This window comes from Triticum dicoccoides, chromosome 4A (genome assembly GCF_002162155.2).
Source record: "Triticum dicoccoides isolate Atlit2015 ecotype Zavitan chromosome 4A, WEW_v2.0, whole genome shotgun sequence".
Classification (NCBI taxonomy): Eukaryota; Viridiplantae; Streptophyta; class Magnoliopsida; order Poales; family Poaceae; genus Triticum; species Triticum dicoccoides.
Window position 1 is genome coordinate 82,209,823 of NC_041386.1, and position 10,560 is coordinate 82,220,382.

Sequence of the window (10,560 nt, forward strand, 5' to 3'; positions counted from 1 at the left end):
CACACACACACATACGTAATCCAATCGACCGCCTCAGGGCACTGAGACGTAGGGCTGTTACTTCCTCCGTGAAGGGCCTGAACTCGTAAAACTCGTGTGTACAACTTCGCCATAGTTAGGACCTTGCCTCCTCATATCTACCCCCCATTCTACTATCAGTCTTAGATCCACGACAGTTGGCGCCCACCGTGGGGCTGGTGTCTTAGCGACTTTCTGGTGGAGTTGCAATTTTTCTGATTCTCATCGTCATGGTTTCCGCCGCGGACTGGTTGAGGGCCGCGAGATCTGTCTCGGCACGCTCGTGTTCATCGCTGTCGACTCCGCTTGGCTCCAGGAAGCTCCGCTCAACATCGATGCGCTCCCCGTCCATGGGGCGACGCACTTTCGCGCGTGCATCCGCGACGTCCTTCTCCGGCAACCGTCGACCCAGTATCGGTCGGTTCTTATGGTGTCCTCATCCCCCACCGCTCACCGGCACAAGCATTCCGGTCGGTCGCGGCTCCAGTGGTGGGTGAGGCACGCGGTGGCCCGCCAGTCGGCCACCTCACATGTCGCGGCAATCGAGCCCGACATCTGAATGCGACAGCAGCGATCCCGCGGAAGAATTCTTGATGGTCGACGGAATATTTGGGAATTTATAGGGCGAAGAGGCGGTGCAGGAGGCCACCGAGGTGGGCACAACCCACCTAGGCACGCTTGGGCTCCTGGGCGTGCCCTGGTGGGTTGTGCTCCCCTCGGAGCCCCCTCTGGTACTTCTTTGGCCCATCAGGTGTCTCTGGTCCAAAAAAATTCTCCAAAAAGTTTCGCTGTGTTTGGACTCCGTTTGGTATTGATTTTCCGCGAAGAAAAAACAAGCAAAAAACAGCAATTGGCACTGGGCACTATGTCAATAGGTTATTCCCAAAAATGATATAAAGTTGCTATAAAGTAATTGTAAAACATCCAAGAATGATAATATAATAGCATGGAACAATCAAAAATTATAGATACGTTGGAGACGTATCAGTAATCACAATGATCGATTCCTCTCCGAAGAACTCCTACCGCCTAGGAGTCTCCAATCTCCAAGAGTGACAAGAACGATGGGGAAAAGCTCAAGACTTGCTCAAATCACGAGTTCCTTTGGTGAGAAGAAGGGGAAGGAGTGGATCTATCACTTCACTGGACAACTTCTCACAAATGCTTTCAATCCCTTCGAGATCTAGGATTTAGTGTATGAGTTTGAGAAAGAGAGGGTAAATGTGTTCTAGGGTTTGCTCAAAGTTAATGGTCAACCTTCTCCCGAGGGAGAAGAAGGCTATATATAGTGGTGGTGCAAATCTGACTGTTGTAGTGTAAGTGGTTGTACTAGGCTGGACATCCGAGCCAATAGCCGGACATCCGGGTTAGACAGAGAAACCTGCGCACCAGATTGCTTAAGAGCAAAAATAGAGGAGCCGAACATCCAGGGGAAGACCCGGACATCCGCCGCAATGGAGAGGTCCTGGACATCTGGAAGTGGTCCAGACATTCGGCGTGCGCAGACACCAGAGGGGTTAAGTTTCTGGAAGTAGTAGGTCGGATTTCCGGGGTAGATCCGGACATCCGGCGGCACATGACCGCTTGGACATCCAGCCATAGAAGGTGAAGATATATGATGCTCTCTGGATAGAACCATCCAGAAATCCGGGATACCCCCAGACGTCCGGTGCTACGCGGGGGCGGACATCCGGCGAATGGGCCGGACATCCGGCCGCCTGGGACCAGGAGAGAAATATCCTCTCTGTTGTGTGGGCCGGATTTCCGACAGAGCCCACGGACATCCGGCGGCCCCCAGCATAACACACTATTTGAGAGGGAGAGAGAGAGCATGTGAAACTAATTAACGCCATGATAGTTCTACATGATATGGTTATTTTAGGAGGTGTGGCAAGGTAAGAGAAACAGAGGAATTTGCAATAACTTGAGCATGTCTTTTGCTAGCCCTATCATTCCCCTCTTAATAGTGCAGGATCCCTATACTCAAGAATAAACAAAGATAAGAGCCACTTATCTAATGTTTCTTCTTCCTTTAGTCATATCAATTCCGTATGTCCATGATCCACACACGTTTGTCATCCGGGGACTAACACATGAGATTTGCTTGATAAACATAGTTAGTCGCCTACATGTATATTGTCATCAATATCAAAATATGATGTAAGGGCATGATTGCACTTTCACTTGCGATGGTCCATGCGTAGATGGTTGCATTCCTCGTTAAGAATGTGATCAATCTGAAAGCAGAGTTCCACCATAGCAGATGAGACACAGAGGGTTTATGATACTTTGCTCTCCCAATTGTGATACTTTGATTAGTTGTATTTTAAACTTCTGTTGGAGGAATAGATGGGATATGGTGGAATTGTTGTTTATTTCTTGAGCCTAGTGGACGTATATATAGGAGTACATGGTCAACTTGGAATACAAGACAAGGTAGAAATAAATCCCAGTCTATCTCATATTTCCTAACTAATCACGATACTCAACATCCCTCGCGGTCACAATGGTAGCGATACAGACGGTGAGACTGGAGAAGAATCCGAAGGTAAGACGACGACATCCCTCCCACAGTCGTAACGGTCGATGCATCGCTGAGGTCATGGCTGAGTGAAAACGGACGAGTTTGCTCAAGCAAGGCGGTAGCCCTTTGTGCCGATGTCGATGTAGCCGAGAGTGTAGGGCGGGGTAGCCATGGTCGAGGTAGCTGTGCGACGGACGCCGTGGTCGATGTCGAGTTGGGTTGGCCGATGTCAAGGTAGTCACCATGGACCAGGAAGAAGAGCGGCAGCGGCGGCCTGAGGAGACGGCGTCGGCGGCTAGGTTAGGAGCGCGACAACAGTGCTTGATGTAGGCGAGGAAGAACCCGACGGCATGACGAAGACCAGTGCGGATGGTGGCGTTCCCGCGACTAGGAAGGCGGCGCTACGCATACCACATAGAAGTTGATGCGTGTGGATGGTGAAGTTGACCGCGTGTTCGCGGCGCTCCGACCCGAAGGGGCGACGCAGCGGCAACGCATGGGTCGGGCGACAATGAGGAAGACCTCAGGGCGACAGTAAGGACCTTGTGACACGCACGCTACGGCTTGATTGGGTGACGCGGCGGCAGCGCGAGGGTCGGTGCAACCACGGGGACGGTCTCTAGGCGGCGGTGGACCACGGGCCGTGGCACTGCGACCCGAAGGGGCGACGTAGCGGGAGCACGCGAGTCGGTGCAGCCACGGAAAGAACCATGGGACGGCGGCAGAGACCGCGTGCCACACTCGCTATGATCGAATGGGGCGACGCAGTGGCGGCGCGAGGGTCGATGCAGCCACAGAAACCATAGGTGAATCTATGTGTAAGCTGTGGGGTTAGCCGACCCCACGGCTATTTGGAAAAATAGACTACAATTATTGTTCATCATGAAGAAAAAAGTCAAAAAAATTCCATTGACCCTACAGATTCTTGAGGCTGGCGCCGTCATTAACGAGGATGACCTAAAGCAGACAGCCTCGAGGCAGCGATAGACCGCGGACCGCGGCAACAGGGGCGGAGCTGGGCCCGGGCTCCCAGGGCCCAGGCCCAGGGCGTGGGATTTTTTCCTAGTGTACATAAATTTTCTTTTGGGCCTGGGATTCAGCCCAATGAAAAAAGGCCCAAAACCAGCAATCCACGCGCACGCACACGCTCGTCTTGAGCGCTCGCGTCGCCGCCTCCCTGCTTGGCCGCCGTGGCGCCGTCGCCGTTCTCCGACCACCGCCATCTATTTCTCCGGCAGGCCCCTGCTTCCTGGTCACTCCCCGGCAGCCCAGCTCCGCCCCTGTGTGCGCCGTTCGCCCATGTTCTTCCCTCGCCCTGCCTGACCTTTCTTTGATTCGTTGTAGTTTGTACTTGTAGCGCATTCTGCAATTTAACCCGCTAACCTCTGTGTATGAACTGCATTGAACAAAATTCAACTGAAAAAATAGGGTGCGTGCGTGCGGCCGTGCGCGTCATGGAAGAAGGAAAGCTGATTGCAATTTCAGCATTGTATTGTGTATTGTTGAACTCAAATTGATGCATTTGCAATTTCATTTATGTTGTAGAAATAGAAGATGAAGAGATTCTTTTCACCGGTGCCCACAACAGAGATGCATACGCCTACAATTTCGAAGCTAGGGAATCAAGCGATGGGGGGACTGAATGCACCAACAAAGTGATCAATTGATTTGGTAATTTATCGTATTCCCATATTAATATTTGTGCTTCTGTCATGTTTTATCTATTTTCTTGAATCATAGAGCATCAAGTTTAAATGTTTATTTATTGAGAAATTGAAATTTATTTTCTATGCTTCCGCATCATGTATTTTTTTAAAATGGTATGAGGTAGTTTTAAGTGCCAAAGTTTTCCACGTTGTCGAAAAAAATTGGGCCCAGGGTTTGCTTCATTTTTAACTCCGGCACTGCGCGGCACTATGGCCCAAAGGACAATGCAGTGGAAATGTACGAATCGATACAGCCGCGTGGAGTACCGCGAGACGAGGACGCTGCGGTCCAACTGGACAACGCATGGGCAGCCCGTTGCTTGCTTGATCGGTATGTATTTTTTTTAGAACGAAGGCTCGCGAGGAGCCCGGCTTTGAATTAACAAAGCCATCAACCGGCCAGGAGTTACAGCAAACAACAAAATTACAGCGGTCAGAAGGATACAATGGGAACACTGGACTGAAACGCTAACTACAACCTCCACAAGCAGCTAATGCAAAGGAAATTAAGATTACAGCTTGCAAAGGCCGAGCACTCCACACTAGGATCATATGAGGAAAAGCAGAGCAGCAAAGCAGGGCATATCCGACCTTCAAAGATGGCCATGCTCCAGGAACATCTAGAGAAGAAGGGGAACAACATCTTCCATCTCAATCACCGAAGAGGGACCCTACCCCCTCGCCATGGCTCGTAGGCGCCACACCGTCGGGGTTTCGAGGAGCTCACCCTAGAGCTCGAAGAATGCCGCCCTCACATCGGAAGGTGGACATAGTGCGGCCACTTCAATTTGGGATATCCCTAGCCGGCCGCTCCGCCACGGTCCATGCCCAGCTAGGTGGAAATACGCTTCGTGGAATCGGACGATGAAGAGGAGGCAGCCCCGTCCCTCACCTGCAGCGCCTCCCGACCGCATCCCGCCTCCCTAACGGCGCCTCCAGCAAGGTCACGGCGCGCAAGGCGCCGCCGCCGCCAAATCCGAGAGGATATAAGGTTTTCACCCGGGCAGGGTGGGTCGGGGTGGAAGCAGGGAACCTCGGCTGCGCCCCCATGGAGGAAAGCAGCGCCCTTGGGCGTTGCCGCCGCCGGACCGGCCGGACCGGCCAAGGTTTCCCCCGGTCCCCTAGCTGGCCACCAACTCGCACCAACGCCAGGGCCAGAGAGCAAATCACAAGCCACCGCCGACGGCGAGAGAGAGGTAGCCGGGAAGGGATTTCGAACCTCCAGATCTGACGAAGAAATCTTCGCGCCGCGGCCAGATTCCACCAACCACCCGCCGCACGCGCGGCCAGGCACACTGGCCAGCACCCCTGCGAACGCCGCCCACCGCCCGACGACGCCGCCTCTCCGGTTGGGGCCGCCGCCCCAGGAACCGCAGGCCTCCGAGAGGGGATGGAGCGCCGAGATCCTCGCCGCCACCTTCACCGGCGCCCGCGCAGGCTTCCCGGCGGCCGTCTCCGGTAGCGGCGAGGGGAAGAAGGGAGTGGAGGGGGGTGGCGGCGGCCGCGGAACCCTAGTCGCCCCCGAGTCGCCCAGGGGGGCGACGCGAGGGCCGGGGAAAAAACAAAGGATTCTTTGATCGGTATGTACTTGAGGACGATCGTCACATGATTCTGCAAAGTTGTGCGCGCCGACGGCGAAACACCTGCGACGTGCGTCTGCACGGGCGGACGTGGTATGAGGATCGTTGCGTACTCTCTCCGTCCTTTAAAGAGTGTATTTTCAAGTTTATTGGAAAGCCAAAAAATATATTTAACTATATTTATACAATAATATAACATTTATGTCATCAAATTAGTAGCATTAGAATCATGATAAAATATATTTTTATCGTATACTCCCTCCGTTCCAAAATAGATGACTCAACTTTATACTAAAGTTAGTACAAAGTTGAATCATCTATTTTAAAACGGAGAGAGTACTTATTTAGTTTCATAAACATTGATATATTTTTGTACAAAATCGATTAAACTTTAAGATAGTGTGATCCTCTAACAATGTTGGAAGTACACTCTTTAAGGCCAACTCCACCGCATGATCCCAAACGGACGTCCGGTTTGGCCGGATTTTGTCCCTTTGGGGCGGCAATGGATTCGTCCATGTTCGCGTCTGTCCGATGGGTCGTGGTTGCGCCCGGCGCGCGGCCTCGCCCAAAATCTTGTTCGTATTGGACGTGTTTAAAAAACATAAAAAGTTAAATAAAATGACTTTAAAAAGTAAATAAACGCAGTTTAAAAAACTTAAAACTTAAGTTAGGGTCCTTGGCCACAAAACGGCCCAGTTTCACGTATAACTTGACATAATTAAACATAAAAAAGAAAATAAAAAAACGGCCGCCGCCGACGCGTTCCGGCCCGTGCCCGTCGATGCCGCCGCCGTCTTCAGTGGCCGTCGGCTTCAGTGGCCGCCGGCATCGTCGTCGTTGCTAACGAGATCCACGTAGGCCGGCGGCGTCCAGAGGTGGGCCGGCGGTGCGTGGTAGACGAGGGCGGGTTGGACGGCGGGAGGTGCCTGCACGACCTCCTCCCGTGGTGACGCCTCCCGCTCCGGTGACCACGGCGGAGTGGCACACCAGTTCACACCCACGGTGGCAGCCATCTTCGGAGCAGTGCAGGACCAGCCCCACCCCTGACCCACCAGACCCGGGTGGAGCGCGGCCACCGGCTCCTCCTCCATCGCCTCCTCCGCGGCCACCATCTCCAGCTCGGGGATGGCTAACTCGCCGGCGGCGGAGCGGGCCATCATCTCCTCGAGACCCTTCCATTGGCGCTCATCATGCGTGTACATGGAGTCCTCCATGACACACGCCATGAGACGGGCCTCCTCCTTCTCTGTCATGCAAGGAAGTGGTGGTGGAGATGGCGAAGGCGAAGGCGGCAGCGTGGGCGTGAGGCCGCGCACCCGCCTACGCCCGTGCTCCTGGGGAGCAGGCGCTGCACGCTCCCGACGTGGCCGCCGCGGCCCAGACGCCGTGCCGGCGAAGAAGGAGGCACGCCGCACGTCGTGCTCGTCCCTGAGCCAGGTATCCCAGAGGGAGGAGTCCGGGGCGTACCTGTCGTCGTAGTACAGGTCGTCGGGGAGGAGGCGGCGGCGGCGCTCGATCTCTTCACGGCGCGCACGGCCGCTCACCGGGACCGGCGGGATCGGCACACGGTCGGCGGACAAGTGCCAGTTGTTGGGGAGGTGGACGTCGCTCTAGGGGAGTGGTGTCCTCGTCTCCCAATAACGGCGGCACACCGACGCGCGGATGTAGTGCCGGTCGCGCTCGCCGGCGGGCGTGGGGGCGATGGAAAACGCGGGCGGCGCGAGGGCCCGGCGTGGTGGTGATGCGGGCTCCTCCTTCTTCACGGAGCCGGCGCGGCGCCCCGACGAGGAGCCGGCCTCGCGGTCGTGCTTCCCCTTGCGGTTCCAGAAGCCCATGGCTTCGAGGTGGCCGGCCGGCGAGCTCGAGGACGGGGGAGGGCTAGGGTTTGACGTTGTCGGGTTTCGAGGAGGCCGCGGGGTGGCGTGGGGCAGTGTGGACGACGACTGGTCCACGGTTTTCATTTAAAAAGGACCGCGACCCCTCGCCTGGGCGGATGACAGGCGGGGCCGCCCGCGCGTGCGCATTGATGGGGCGGGTGGGAGGTAGGTGGCTGCCGTCCTCGCGGCCCCGACGCGGACGAGGCGCGCGTCCGTTTGATGTTCGTCACGACTCAAACTCAGCGTAAGTTTGCGCTTGAAATGGATCGGCCCGCACACAAAACGGATCAGATGGGTCCGAGCCATCGCGCGCTGGGCCAGTCCGTTTTACCCCAAATAGACGGGACCGAACAGAATAGGGTCGTGCGGTGGAATTGGCCTAAGGCTGGTCGTAATGGGAGTATCATAACTAGTATCATGCATGCCAACCAGGCAATTTAGATGATGTGGCATAGAATTAAATGAAGAAAGAGAAGGTTGAGTATCATATTATGATACCGTATCATAATAAATGCTACACTACTATGTGTCATGCATGGCAATAAATAAAGTCATCTATAATATTACTATATGATACTATACATTAGAAAGGTAGTATCATACACTCATATGTATGATACTAACTTATAATACTATCCATTACAAGCAGCCTAATGAACGGAGGGAGTATGTCCACGCAGTCGGACGAGCCAACAGCAAACGCATGCATGCAAGCATACCCGCATAGAACACGTGCAAGTATCCTGCACGTGATGCATGCATCGACAACGGAGTGGATCCAGATGGCCTAGTGGGCAGGCGCTAGCGGCCGTCTGCACCACGCGGCACGCACGCGCGCAGGACGAAGGGCCAGTGTAGGATGCGACCGACCGCCGTACCAGTGCGCGCGTTGCAGCCGGTGAAGGCTAGAGTCGTCGGCGATGATTGAGTATCACCGTTTGCATTGTATCAAAAATAGTTATTTCTAAGATTAGCCACCCGCCTAGGGAGTTTGTAAACAAAAAATATCACTAATGTGCGTTGTAGATGACGAAAGGCGTATGACGCAAACAGATCTTAGATGCAAACAAAAAGAAATGCCGATCAATGCAATCGGCGAGGAAGAAAATCCCGGATCAAAGGATCAGGAAAAAAACTTTTAGGACAGCCGGTCAACACGACCAACGGACGAATTTTAGGTATGGGCAGCGCGGCCCCAGGTGGCAGTCATGGAGATCGACAGCCCCGGAGGCGGCGCGGTGCGGAAGCTGCGGCGGCTTGGAGGAATATATGGGATATAGTGGAATTGTTGTTTATTTTTTATTTTTTATTTTAGGGGAAAGGCCATTATGGCTAGCTTTATTAAGATCAAATAAGAGTTACATCGTTCACTAGATATGGAACTAAGAACCCAGGTGGTTCATCAGTCCAATTAGTCTCACACTTATTACAAAAGCTGAATTTAGCTAGCTCATGAGCTACCGAGTTTCCTTCATGAAAACAATGAGAAAAGATGACCTTTCCTATTGAAGTCACCGTGTCAATGCATTCAGCAAAGACCGCCGCCGCTGCATCCCACCACTGGTCTTGTCCTTGACAACAGTTCACCACACTCAAGGAATCAGACTCCGATTGAACCCTGTTAAATCCCAATGTGTTTGCCAAAATTAGGCCATCTCGCATTGCCATGGCCTCAGTTGTAACGACATCTGCTGCAAACTGAATAAATTTGCACTGAGCTACAATAAATCTCCCTTTCTCATCCCTTAGGACAGCCGTTGTGGCACCAGAACCCTCATCTGCAAGGAAAGAAGCGTCTACATTTAACTTAATATACCTTGCCTCCGGCTTCCTCCATTTATGATCTCGCTGCTCTTGCGTTCGTAGTAAAGTTTTCTTGTAATTTCCAGTCAAGCTTAAGACTGAAATAGGCCACCGAAAAGCATGAGGGCACGAGTCATGCTGTGTATGGCGTCGGCGCAGCCACCATAAGTACCAGCATCCTGCTGCAATAGCTTCCTTTTGGTTAACATTTGGCATGATCTCCAGCGGTGAATCTGGTTCCACGAGAATGAATTCCAAAATAGCTAATCCTGATCTATCTATCTGTATTGCATGATTGATGTGGTCAAGAATACCAAGACCAGACCACAGACTCCTGGCCAGATCACATTGAAACAACATGTGTAGCATATCTTCAGGAATTGTTGTTTCTTACTTGAGCCTCGTGGACGTATATATAGGAGTACATGATCAACTTGGAGTACATGACAAAATAGAAATAAATTCTAGTCCATTGTATATTTCCTAACTAATACGATACTCAACATAACGTGTGCCACTTGTTAATTTTGTAATTTGTTATGCTTATGTGATGTACATGATGAATGTGATGCTTCTATGATAAGATGAATGTGAATGTGAATGTGAATGTGAACGTGTATGTGTATGTGTATGTGTATGTGTATGTGTATGTGTATGTGTATGGTGAATGAGATGAATGTATGTTGATCTTTTGAGATTTGTGATAGATCAGTTGCTGTCAATTATGTTTGCATGGCTGGCTGGAGAACAGAAATGAGCATAGCCATGGAAATTAAGGATACAACCGATTTTATAGCACAAACCGACTGGAATACCAATAATATCTCAGACGGTTCTGACTTTTGCTCATAGAGTGACTAAGATTCAGAAAAGAAATATTCATATCGGTTTGTAAACTGCAACCAATGTGATTTTCTCGACCAACAACTAACTGACATGCCTATTTTCCCGACCGGTTTCGCGACATTGATAAATAAGTCAGAGTATTAACTCTATTAATTTAATGGAGATGGAAGACAAAACCGTTGGAAGCCCTATACTAACCCCCC